The sequence below is a fragment of the Protopterus annectens genome, chromosome 1.part1 (genome assembly GCF_019279795.1).
Source record: "Protopterus annectens isolate FY-2018-M chromosome 1.part1, PAN1.0, whole genome shotgun sequence".
NCBI lineage: Eukaryota > Metazoa > Chordata > Ceratodontiformes > Protopteridae > Protopterus > Protopterus annectens.
Window position 1 is genome coordinate 516,973,721 of NC_056726.1, and position 14,101 is coordinate 516,987,821.

General features: G+C 45.5%; 1 protein-coding gene across 1 annotated transcript in view; it reads left to right on the forward strand.

Moving 5' to 3' along the window:
- Positions 1 to 14,101, forward strand: part of LOC122814803 (vacuolar protein 8-like) — a 988,388-nt gene that overhangs the window by 45,395 nt on the left and 928,892 nt on the right. The window lies entirely within an intron of this gene.

Sequence of the window (14,101 nt, forward strand, 5' to 3'; positions counted from 1 at the left end):
ACACAATTGTCAACATCCATTCATACTGACCTAACACTGTAGCACTGTATAGTGTAGTGTTTCAGTACTTTCACTGTGGTGGTCAGTATCCTGGGCTTTAGTCCTATCACCGCTTTACATTTCCATAGTGTGCACAACAGCCTGGTTAGGGTCCAGTTGTGCACATCTGCACAAAGGTAGTGCCTCTACAGACCCTGGTAATTACTGCCCCATAAGCTTAACAAGTGTAGTCTGCAAATCTATGGAGAGGATCATAATTGAGCTCATAAACAAAGATATAGGGGACATGCAGACATTGTACCCATCCCATTTTGGCTTGGTCAGGGGCAGATCATGCCTTTTGTACTGGGTTGACATCTTCAAATTGGTCACTTAGGCCATTGTTGGGGAAAGGCAGTCCATACAGCCTACCTTGGCCTTGCAAACACTTTCAACACAATACCCCACTCAGGTATTGTGGAAAACCCTAACAACTGAAATGTAAACCCATATGTCACAAGATGGGTTGCAAACTGGCTTAAGGATGGGACCCACAGGGTTAGAGTTGCTGGCACTATGTTAGACTCCAGGCTGGTCACAGGTGGTGTCACACAGGGCTCAGTCCTTGGCCCCCATTGTTTGTCATGTAATTCCCAGAAGTACAGGCCAACATGGGAGGACTTTGGCTGACAATGTTTGCAGATGACTGCACACTGGGCACCATGGTGGACAGTGCATCACACACGGATATCCTTCAGAAGGGACTCTCAGTAACTGATAGCTGGTGCCAGGGCCATGGCCTGAAGCCAAAGTGCACAACATGTGTAGACATACTCTTCAGGAAAAGCAAGGTGACCCCAAGCTACCATATAGGTGGCAATCCTCTAAGCACAGAGGAGGTTATCATGGACCTGGGGACCCAGGTTGACAGTCGCCGTTCTTCTGAGACTCACATTGCTAAAGTGGCTAGAAAGACCTTCTACATTGCCCACCTGCTCAGGATGGGATTCACATCCAGATCTAGTGGGTCATTGTTCCCCTGTACTCTTCACTTTTCAGACCGGTGATCGAGTCGAATGCCCTATTCTGGCTGTATGTCACCCAACATCTGCAGCAATTGCAGACACCCTGAATGTCCCCCACCTAAAGGATCAAGGAACCACAACAGCTGTCATATGCTGCCAGATTGAAGACACTCCCACTCTATTCACTCACATACCGTCTGCTTAGAGGTGACATGTGCCTGACATGCGAGGCCATGTCCAAACAGGGATTAATGGACATGCTCCACCTCAGAATTGGCAGATCCACCTGAACCACTAGTGCAGGTGACTTACACCTTAGCAGGGTTGTATGTTGGACATGTTGGAGGGATGAAGTTATCACCCAGAGTCTCCCTATGCTGTGTAATACAATCCCAGTCCATGTGAGGCAGAGCACCTTGCTGGCTGTGTTCAAGAGGTATCTTGACCTGTGGATGGAAGGTCATACGTTTAACCCGGGGATCGTCACGGTGTCACTGCTGGAGAGAGGCATGACACAGTAATGGGCACAGTACTGTTTCCATATAAGGGGTGGTGTATGCCAATGAACTCTGTGCTAGGCTTATACCTGCCTTAGGGAAGATAGCCTAGTATAAACCTATGTACCTATGAACCTATCTGACCATGTTGCATTATGTTCAGATGCGAACTACTTACAACAGCCTCATCCAACATCAGTAGTGTATTCCACAACATGGGTGTACATTGGCGAACACTACCGATGTGCCCTAGGCCATTTCTAATGCTAGTCGGAGAGTGTGTTTGTCCATCAACACATTGTAAGTGATGTTTGCCATGACATATGTCTTGTTTAGTATACTGTGCCTCTGTGTACCTGTGACATAACATGGATACCCAGGGTAAACCTCCCATCTCCCATGCACTCATTAGGATTCCTGTTGAGGGGACTCAACGAGTGTCTCTACGGACAACCTGTACTGGTAGTTTACTCATGTGTGGGGGTGGCTTCTGTGTTTTGGATAATGCAGTACAGCCTGTCCTATATATGTCAGTGCTGGGGTTCAGGTCCCTCATGTGCATAGCTCCCTGCCATTCAGATTGTACAAGGTGCAGCATGTGCATTGATTCCAGCTTGGACATGGCTTTCTACATCAGGCACAGCTTGCATCTGGGTGGACAGCATGGCAGTGTGTGGAGCTGCACTCTGTGTAATCAGACTACACATTACATGTGTTCCAGCTCTGTCATACTCCTGGTGAGGTACTGTTGTGGACTTTACAGGTGCTGGATGTGTCTGCATGAGGTACACCCCACAGGGGCTGTTGTGGTCATTTCTAATGCTGATGAAAGATAACTGCAGAACCACAATGACCTCCCCTTAGCTAGATGTCAGACAGCATGGACCATGCAATCACAAATAAAAACAGGACCGTCTCCGCAAAGGGAAAGTGTCTTGTCTGTTGGACCCCAGCCATAAACAGACTGTATGACAGATGACGGTTACTAATGCAAGACAGAGCTACATCTCCAAAAGGGAAGACAGCTGTGATCAGCACTAGTAGAAAGCTACATTATCTCATAAAGACATGCAAGGTCAACTTGGGGACATAAATCACCAAAGACAATGAAGGTAACCACACTGATTTCTTCAGTTATGTCAGACACCTGGTTGTGAACCCTCGGATATGCTCAGAGTTGGTACACACCAACATATATTCCAGTGACCTGACAGATATTGGCAACATTCCGGCGGACAGCTTCAGTGCGATTTACCCCCTCCCTCACCCCCAAAAGAAGATAGTTATCACTGCTGTATGTAACCTCACTGTCATCTTGGATGTCCATGTGAAAGCCACACTCAGCAAAGACAAGTATACAGCATCCATGGGACCTGCTGGTATCTCCAGTTGCATGCTATGTGAACTCCAGAAGGGGCTGGACCCGTTGATACAACTGCTATTTAACCTTAGTCTTGCTACAGGATATGTACCTGAACAGTGGCGTACGGCAACAGTGGTCCCACTCCACAGAGGAGATGCCTCCACAGACCATGGCAACTACCACCACACAAGCTTAACCAGCCTTGTCTGCAGAGATATGGGGAGAGTCATTATGGAGCTCTTACACAGACACATTACTGACCTACGGACCCTTGTTCCCACCTAGTTCAGCTTTGTACAGGGCAGATCCTGCCTTTTGCACCTAGTTGACTACTATGAAACTGTCAGAAGGGCCATCCATGAGGGCTACGCAGTCCACACAGCCTACCTGCACTTGGCTAAGGCATGTGACACAATACCACACTCAGGCATCATAGCCAAGCTCAACAGCTGACATATAACGGCATATGTCGCAGGATAGGTTGCAGAATGGCTAAGAAACAGAACCCATAAAGTCAACATTGCAGGTGCCTTGTCAGATTCGAAGCCAGTCACACGTGGTGTCCCACAAGGATGTATCCTGGGACCCCTCTTAATTGGTATTTACTTTTCAGATGTGAAAGCAAACATAGGGGGGTTGTGGCTGACAAAGTTTGCAGATGACTGCAACCTAGGCACCATAGTGAATACATCAGCCGGCACACAAATACTACAGAATGCCGTCACAAAGGCAGATAGCTGGTGCCAGACACATGGCCTGAAACTGAATGCAACTGATGTGTATTCATCCCCTTTGGGAGGAACAAAGTACCCACAGATCAATACATAGACAGCAACCCACTGAGCACAGACAACAAATCAGACACCTGGGGACACATGTAGATAGTGACATCTCTTTGACACCCTGTTGCCAAAGTGGTTAGGAAGACTTTCTATCTTGCCCACCTTATCATGGAGGGTTTTCCATCAAGATCATAGGAGGTCATTGTTCCACTATCCTTCTCCATTATCAGGCCCATGATTGAATACGAAGCCCCATATGGTATGTACCTCACCAGCAATTGCAACAGCTGGAGACACCCAAAGGTACCTACCATGAAGATCAGGGTTCTTCAACACATGTCAGATGCTTCCAGAATAGAGGAAATCCAGCTTTGTTCAGTGTCATACCGCATACGTACAGGTGTCCTATGCCTGACATACAAGACCATGTCCAATCAGGATTTGGTGGACATGCTCCACTGCAAGCAATCCAAATCCACCAGAGCCATGAGAGCTGAGGATTTGAACCTCAGCACATACATGTATAGGACATGCTGGAGGGACAGAGTCATAACTCAGAGGCATCTCACACTCTAGCAGAGTATCCCAGTCCATGTTTGACAGAGTCCCTCACTGACTCTCTTCAGGAGACATCTGGACAACTGCATTTGAGACGGAGGCACAGACTAGACAGAAGCACAGTCATGTTATTCAATTACGTAAGGGGGTCATACTGTGTCACTACTAAGTCAGAGGCACAATCATCAGAATCTATTCTGTACACTTATTACCAGTATAAGGGGTGGCAATAGCCACATCACTATGGCTAGGCTTATACATGCACTAGGGCAGATAGGCTAGTAGTAGACTATGACACTATGAAACACCGGTGTATGTGTAGCTATTGTCAATCAAACAGTATGATGTGGTTTGGGGGGCTTGATATCTCCCTGTATTCCAACATTGTTTTGTCTATTCCTTCTAGCATGTCTAGAGATCAGTTGCTAGTGTCCTCTCCTGCTCAGCTGATGAACCTGGGAATATTGAGGCAATGTTACACTTGCCTCATGTACACTGACAACCCTCTCCTTCTGCCATAAAACACACATACATGTGAGAGATGCAACTATATATATACAAAACAGGAACACAATCACTGTAGGTTTGAAAAGTTCTTTTAATTCTGGTACCTCGACCTTCTCCTTCTCCTGGAATATATTTTACTAAGTCAAACACCACCCTTTTTATATCATGCTTAATTGAATTATTAGTGCACCATCCCATTTGCCCTGTTTTAATTGCCTTCATTGTTAATGCAACCATATAACCTGCATCTAAGAACAATGTCTTTTAACTAAGAACAAATAGTTTTTAACTTCATATAAATACATTTGTGAAAATTTCTTTACATACATAGCTTTAATATTTTAAATAAACATTTATACAAAAAACACTACTATAAATCATCCCATTTATAAATATTTAAACTATATGAATTGATTTTCAATAAACATCTATACTCTCTGAGAAATATGTGGAAAAAATGAGTTTGAATTTAAATTTCCATATTTAACCCATTAGGAAACAAGGCTTTATAGTTGAGAATAAACCTGGATTCCATTTGTAGCAATCTTTCACGAAACACATCCTCATTACCAAGTGTATTAGGTCTGCCCAACACACAAAATACAAATCCCTCTGGAACCCCCCCATGTACCTCACAAAAATGTTTCCGGACTTTCCAATCTTTTGTGTTTTATATCACCTAAATGTTCGAGGATCCTGAGCTTCACCTTCCTGGTTGTTTGTCCTATGTACCATTTCTGTTGCACACATCCACATCCTATAATATACACTACCCCTGTGGAATTGCAATCGTAGTATTCAAGGGCCCTATATGTGACATCATTGATTTTAATGCCATCCAAATTTTTTACCCGACTGCAAATCTTGCATTTTCCACATCTAAATGTTCCCTTTCTACTATTTTTTCTGGATGTGCTGTTCTTTCTAGAACTCCTTCAAATTGAAATATCTACTGTAAGAAAAGGTGACTCTTGATGGAAAAAGTTTCCCTAATCTATCATCTTGACTGATGATGGGCCAAAATCTCAGCACTGCCTCCCTTAATGCCTCTGAGAATTGTGAATATCTAGTTACAAAAAACATATTGCCACCAGACCTGATATCCCCAGAATCACAGAAATAGGAACCCACATCTTCATTTCTAACTTGCCAAGACCTGCTCCTCTTGTCCAACTGTTGACCCGATCCTAACTCACTTTCTACCTTTTTTCTAGCCATTTTAATACTAGCTTGGGAATATCCCCTCCCTCTCATTTTTTCTTCAACCTTATTAAATTCACTGGAAATCATGTACCTCTCTGAAGTGTGCATGCCTATACGTTTGAATTCACCCAATGGTAGAGACTTAAGTAGAGAATCACTGTGCATGCTGGATGCATGCAAAAAATTCTCTGCTGCTGTCTTTTTGTGGAATGGTTTGTATTGTATCTTATTGTCAATACTCAGATAAATTTCCACATCCAAGTATTGAATACTTTTTCCACCAATAGAATATGTGAAGTCTAACCCCCAAGAATTTTCCTTAATCTCTGAAACAAAATTCCCAAAATCCTCGGAATTGCCCTTACACAAAAACAACAAATCATCAATAAATCTGACATATTTGACTACCTTGTTCTTATAAAATGCTGAGGGATAAATAAAGCAATTCTCGAAATGGGCCATAAACAGAATAGCATATGAGGGCGCAAAAGCTGCCCCCATTGCTGTGCCCTCTTTTTGCAAAAAATATCTCCCTTCAAATTCAAAACAATTGTGTGTCAGGCAAAATTCCAGTAAATTGAGAATAAAATATGTTTTCGGTCCATCTCCCAACATTTTTTCCACTGCCTTTAAACCGTGATGCCTTACATACATGTGAGAGATGCAACTATATAGCCAAAGTGGAGGCTGAGCTCTCTCAACATAGGACTAGCAAGACCAGAGAGAAGGTGAAGGTAACCACACACACATCACAAATCCAGTCTCACATGGCACCATCACGACTTAAGATCATACACATAGACACACAGAGACACTCTCGGAGGCTCTGATCAGGATTCTACCGGAATGGCAGTGGCCACCACAGCAGACACTCACACAACTGCCTCCACAGGGCACAGCACATGCAACACATTGACCACAGAGTCGGTGTGCCAAATAGTCACAGCCCTTAAGGCCAAAGACAATGCCAGACACACTTGTCTATGGTTACTCCATAGTCAGACACACTGACATCCCGCTCACCAGATCGGGTACGGAGGAGGTCACAGTAAGCTGCCTATCGGGCACTGGAATCCACCACATAATGCAAGCACTCAGGTCACTCAACTGCAAGTACAGGTCTGACCCAGTCATTATCCATGCTGGTGTGAACGACCTGAGATGTACCTCCCTGGACTACATGGAAAGGGACATAGAGGATCCCTCTGATTATGTAGGCCAGGCAGGTATGACCCTGACCTTCAGCAGTATCCTACCTTCACCAAGTATGATGCCACATAAACAGAGACAAGATGATCATCTGTATTATTTTGCTTAGACTATGGTGTCATTCAAAGGGGGTCCAATGTCTGTCTGCCTGGGACGACATGCTGGACAGGCCACGGTGATTTGCAAGGGACGGCTTGCACCTGTCACCCCTGGGCTTCCGGATTTCGGATGATGCTCTTGCCACCCCCATTGTGCCTTTTTTATGCAAGATTCAGATACTACACCTACCACCCTAGAACACAGTAAAGGAAGGACACTAAGGGTACTGCTGCTCAATGCCAGAGGTCTCAACCTCAAGATGCACACACTCTATGCCCTTCTCAGTATGTAGCACATTGATGTCTGTGCTGTGCCTGAAACCTGGTTCACAGCTTCTGACAGCACCCCGGCACTATCGGGTGTTGCCTCATATCATGCATTCCGGCACCAGCATCCGGACAACACCAAGAAGGATGGTGGGTGTCCATATTCATCAAGGACACCCTCACCTCATTGTTGGTGGCAACACACGATGCATCGGAGACCATCCAGGTGCCAGTGACCGTAGGCAAGACTGCTCTGCAGTTTGTAGCATGTTACATGCCACCCTCTCAAACTCAGGTACCTCACACAGCTATCCTGCAAACACTGAAGGGGATAAATGTATCTCCAAACACCATCCTACTGGGTGATTCCAACTATCCACATATAGACTGGGATCACTAATCATGCCACAACACTCTAACACAAAGGTTCCATGAGTTCATACACTGAAATGCCATGGAACAACTGGTCCCAATCCCCTCAAGTGGAGGCAACATACTAGAACTCATCATCACGAACATGGGGTCACACTGTTCAACACCAGCAGTATACCCATCATTGGTGAGATCAGATCATGGACTACTCTCAGTGGGAGTCCACATCCCACCCACACCCCAGATGGTAAAACAAACAGTGAAGACCTTCTCAAATGCCGACTTCACATTTCTAAGGACTGGTGTGGTCTCTTTCAAGGCCCCTAAGCCAGCGGACACCATACCCAAGCCACTGTATCACTTACAAATGCCTTCTACCAGCACCTCCAGGACTGCATGGATCAGGCAATCCCAAACAAAACAAAGACTCTTTGTACCACAGGCAAGCATCCAGTCTGGTGGACCCTAGCCATAAACAAGCTCTACAACACAAGGAAGGAGCTACTACAAGATAGAGCATAATCCGTAGGAGGGAAGACACCCCTGCTCATTGTGAGTAAAACACTGGGTTCCCCCATACAATCATCCGAGGCAAGTTTTGAGAGTAAACCCACTCAGGACTCAAGGGACAAGCCTTTTTTGCCTATGTTTGAAACCTGGGGAGGGAACTCCCAGATATGCTCAGAATTAGTTCGGAATGATGTAGATATCACTGCACCTACAGACATTGCCAACGTACTGGCTGACAGGTTCATTGCAGATTCCTCCCCCCCCTCCCCCAACTGGAGGGGTATCTACACCAGAGGATTGTAGCCCCCCAAACATCTCCAATGCTGGGGTGGGAACTGCTCTATCCAAGGCAGAAAACACTTTATCCATGGGACCAGATGGTGTCCCCAGTTGTGTGCTCCATGACCTCAATGAGTAATTACACCCGCAGTTAGGGCAGCTGTTTAATCTTAGCCTCACCTCAGGATATGTGCCCAAGGAGTGGCATACGGCAATGGTGGACCCACTTCACAAAGGAGGTGCCTCCACCAACCCCGAAACTACCATCCCATCAGCTTGACAAGCCTGTTCTGCTAAGCTATGGAGAGGATCATAATGGGAATTATAAATGAAGACATAGGGGACTTGCAGACATTGGATACAATCCAGTTTGGCTTTGTCAAGGGCAGATCATGCCTTTTAAACTTGGTTGACTTTTCAAAACAGTCACCCAGGCCATTGACGTGGGCAGGGCAGTCCACACAGCCTACCTTGACCTGGCAAAGGCTTTCGACACAATACCCCACTCAGGTATCATTGAAAACATCACCAGCTTAATTGTGAACCCATACATCACAGCATGGGTTGCAAACTAGCTAAGTGACGGAACACACAGGGTTGAAGTTGCTGGTGCCATGTCACACTCCAGAGCTGTCACAGGTGGTGTCCCACAGGGCTCAGTCCTGGGCCCACATTTGTTCAGCATCTACTTTTCAGAAGTACTAGCAAACACAGGAGGATTATGGCTGACAAAGTTTGACGATGACTGCAAACTGGGAAGCATAGTTGGAAACCCATCTGACACAGACATCCTTCAGAAGGGTCTCATAGACACGGATAACTGGTGCCACAGCCATGACCATACATTAAACACTAAACAATGCATAGCCATACCCTTCAGGAAGAACAAGGTTACCACTACTTCCCATCTAGGTGGCAATCCTCTAAGCACAGTGGAGGTTATCTGGGACCTGGGCACCCAGGTTGACAGTAACCTTTTGTTTGACACTCACATTGCCAGGGTAGTTTGGAAGGCCTTCTACATTGGCCACCTCATCATGCAGGGATTCACATCTAGATCAAGGGAGGTCATTGTTCCCCTGTACTCATCACTCATCAGACCAATGATTGCATACAATGCCCCATTCAGAATGTGTCTGACCCAACACCTGCGGCAATTGGATGGGCCCACAAATTCCTCAACAGGAGGTGAAAGGGTCTCAAACATATTTCTTATGCTGCCCAACTGAAGGGATTCCAGCTGCATTCAGTCACTTAACGTCTGCTCAGAGGTGACCTGTGCCTGACATACAAGGCTATGTCCAACCCAGAATTATTGAACATGCTTCACCTCAAGACCTCTACATCCATCAGAACTACAAGGGCAGGAGACCTAAACCTCAACACAGATATTAATAGGATGTGCTGGAGGGACAGATTCATCACCCAGAGAGTCCCTATGCTGTGGAACAACATCCTGGTACATGTGAGGCTGAGCACCTCACTGGCTTCGTTCGAGTGAGATCTTGACCAATGGATGGGAGATTGCAGGTATACCCCAGGGATAACCTCAGTATTACTGCTTGACAGAGGCACAGCAAAATAATGGGCATATTATCCATCAACTTGAAGGGGTGGCAGAAGCCACAAAACTCTGGGCTAGGCTTATTAATGCCCTAGGGCAGATAGCCTAGTATGAACCTATGAACCTATGCACATAGGCCTGGGGCAGTTCCTGCTATTAGGACAGTGGTCTGCAGCAAGCTATATAGTAGTAGTGAGTTTTAGCCATTGGTTTTTGACCATGGCTATTCCATGTTGCTTCTTGTTGTGGTACAAACATGGGTGTGTGGTTATCCATGCTATTTATTGCTAGTCACCCTCATTTTGTATCTTGTTCCATGTTTTTGCACATGTACATCACTGTATGACGTGTGACCTGGTAGTGTCAGGGTGCTGATGTGGGCTTTGACCCTGTTCTCTATTACAGCACTGATATCTACATTCTCTATACTGTGTGTGTTTACACTGCACACGTCTTGATGTTTATACTTCTGGCAATGGGTAGCATTACATTTAGGTTCCTATCCCTTGTGGTACCCATGAGGTGGGTTTGTGTTTTTGTGGTTTATGATTCTTGAGGGTTGATGTTAGTTGGGGTCCTCAGGTGTGCATGTGGTACATGATATTACATTACTTAACACATGGCATTCATGCCTCAGGTGGTGCTGCAGGGCCACCTCTGTCGGATACACATACTACACTCCCTGTACATGTTTGGCAGCAGGTTGTGTCATGTTAGGCATCCCTGTTACTGTATGAGTGAGTCAGAGCGGGTATCAGTCCCAGTGTTCCTACTGACCAAGCGTATGTGCTATGCGTTGCCTCTTTGCCAAGGCCAGGGCATACTGGGCACGCCTCCTTCTGCCTACTGGGACAAGGTCAGGTTGTTCCTCCTCCGAGTCACCCCCTGCCTGTGGTGGCCTAGGCAATGGTGGGGGGGGGATGTTTGGCCCAGCCCTGTGCTAGTCCTGCTGCAGCTGTTTTCGCAGGATCATATTATGTAGCATAGCACATATCATGATCATTTGGGTACATGTAGTTGGTGTGTACTGCAAGGCTCCACCAGATGTGTCCAGACACCGGAACCGTGACTTGAGCAGCCCAAACACACGCTCTGTGATATTACGTGTTTGTGCGTGTGCCTCATTATGGCGTTCCTGTTCAGGTGTGTGTGCATTTCTGATGGGTGTCATCAGCCACGGCTCAAGTGCATAACCTGCATCCCCACTAGGTGTCCGTGTGGGAAGTCCCCATTGGCAAATGATTGGTACAGCTGCCAGATGCCAGATATGGGAATCGTGGTAGCTCCCAGGGCAGCCAGCACACACATTCATTATTATGCCCTGGGCATCACACACGACCTGGCAGTTGATGGAGGGGTATCCCTTGCGGTTAATGTAGGCTCTACCCCGCTCTCCTGCTGGTGCTTTGATGCGTATGTGCGTGCAGTCTATAGCACCCAGTACCTCAGGGTATTCTGCTATTTGCTGGAAGAGACGCATATTGCTGGCCAATACCTCACGGGCATTGGGGAAATATACATGATCACCGACATGTGCTGACATGGCATCCAGGAACTGGTGTAGTACCCTGGAGGCTGATGCCTGTGATATCCCCATCATATCGCCAGTTGGTCTCTGGAAGGTACCTGTTGCTAGTATTCTTAGGCCAACACATACCTTGGTTTCCACTGGGATGGGTTCCCCTCTGTTGGTTCTGTGTATGAGGCGTGGCCTGCACAGCTCAACAATCTGCTGCAGGAGCTCTCTGTCCACTCTATAGCGCTCTACTATCTCCAGCTCATGTAACCCATGGTAGGTGACCCTGGGCCTGTATACTCTTCTCCTTCTCCTCACTCTGGGTTGTCTGTCAGCATCTGCATTGTCACCACCCTCAGCAATTCGCCTATGCCTGATTATAATAGCTATGGCAGCCCCTAGCATTTCTGCTCTGAGTTCAGCTTTTTCAGTTTTCAATTCTGATAGCTTAGTTTCTGGCAGTATCTGTTGTGAGAAACAGCCTCACTGCTTTTTGCAGTGTTTTAAGTGCTGGGTTGGGCTTCTAGTCTGCCTGTGTAATTGCCTGCTTCTAATTGTTTCCACCAATTAACTCCAGTAGTATCTTCTGGCAGTTTCCCTGGATTTTAGATGTTTCCTGTTTCCTTTCTGTTTCCTGAGGGGGAGCAATGTGCACACCAGCTTACACACTCTCACAGTCACTTAAACACGCGCACACATCCCTACACGGTGTTACACACGCGCACACATCCTTACACGGTGTGAACTAGGCTGATTCATGCTAAAACGCCAAGACACTGCCTTACACGCAGACGCCCACAAGAAACCGTTGTAAACGGTTTGCAACACGCCCCACATGTTGAACCTGCCTTACACGCCAAGATGCACGTATTTCAAGAAACTTTGAGTGTAGGGATAGCATATACCCTCAATTTCTTGACTTTCCTAGTGTTCTGTTGGGACACACCTCCCTCCCTGATGTCTGTCTGTCATCTGTTACCTTACATTGCCCTCCAATCTGGTACATTTATTCCTATCATTCCCCCCCCATGATGTCACCTACCTCTTACTCTGTTCCTCCCCCGTCTCTAACTCTTACACTACTCAGAAAGTGCTCATTACCTATGTGGCAGTGTGATTCAGTATTGTAACCCTCATTTACATAGGATTGCCTAGTAATGACTAGTTACATGTCTTACACGGAGCTTCCCCCCCTTGACAACCACTACACGGAGGCCATATTGTTTTTGGTCTGCAAGTCCCTCCATTGACATTCAATGTACTACATAAATCCCACAATTGTGGGCTTATAAGCTTCGGTTTTTAGTTTTAGGTAGCGCACCCGCTTATGCGGGTGTGCGCTGCAGTTAAACACAAAAATCCCGTGGAAAAAAAAAAGTTATATAACTTATTTTTGCAACCCTTTTTCATGCCAATGGCCACATATTTGGCCATTGGCATGCTTAATGAAACATATGCACTCTTTATTTGGAGCTGACATAGCTCCGTTTTTAATTTTGCAGAAATGTACTCAGTTGTCAGCTGAGTACATTTCTGCAGCTAACACGTCCGTTACACGGACTGGTTTCTGCTTCGTGGATCGCTCAGATACCTCATTTGCATATCTTTGAGCTGCAAATGAGGTATTGAGCATTTCCACGCCCAGTCCGTGTAAGAGACGTGTTAGCTGTCTCTTACACGGAGATTTGGGCTGTTCCTGAATCAGGAGGCTTACACGGAGGCTTACACTACTCTTGAACTCCATGTAAGCCTTCCTGAATCTGGCCCATAATCTTTCATTAAATATTCTGGTGATTTAGCTTTTCATTTTTTTTCAAAGTAATCAGACCATAATACTAATTATGTTTTAATAATTAACAGTGCTTCTCAGACTATCTGTAGTGGAGGACCATTTGTTTTTATTTCCAATCTGTTAGGGGGCTCTACTTTTGTAAAATACAATAAAAATTAATTGCTAGAAAAATTAATAAAAACTGTCAAAATACAAGCCCAGGAGATTTATTTATTATATTCAACAGACAATTTTAACATAAATCAGAACAAAAGAATTATAACATTTACTTCATTACAATCATTTGCATGAAATAGCAAGTCCTTATATGTTTGTATAAGCACACTTTGAACGAGCACAGTGAATATAAGAACTTAAGGTACTTATGTATTATTGCAACCACATTGTCGCGGTTGTGAAAATAGCATATTTCAAGTCAAAGGAGGTCATGCAACACTGTAAAGTGTTATTGAAAGTCCTTATTGCTCAGTAAAAAGTGTGGATTACCTTCAGGAAGACCAGCAAATTAAAAAATCCTCTTCCTGATTTGCGTGCATTACAGATGTACAGAAAAATTGTCATGGCTGTTATCCTATGAGTC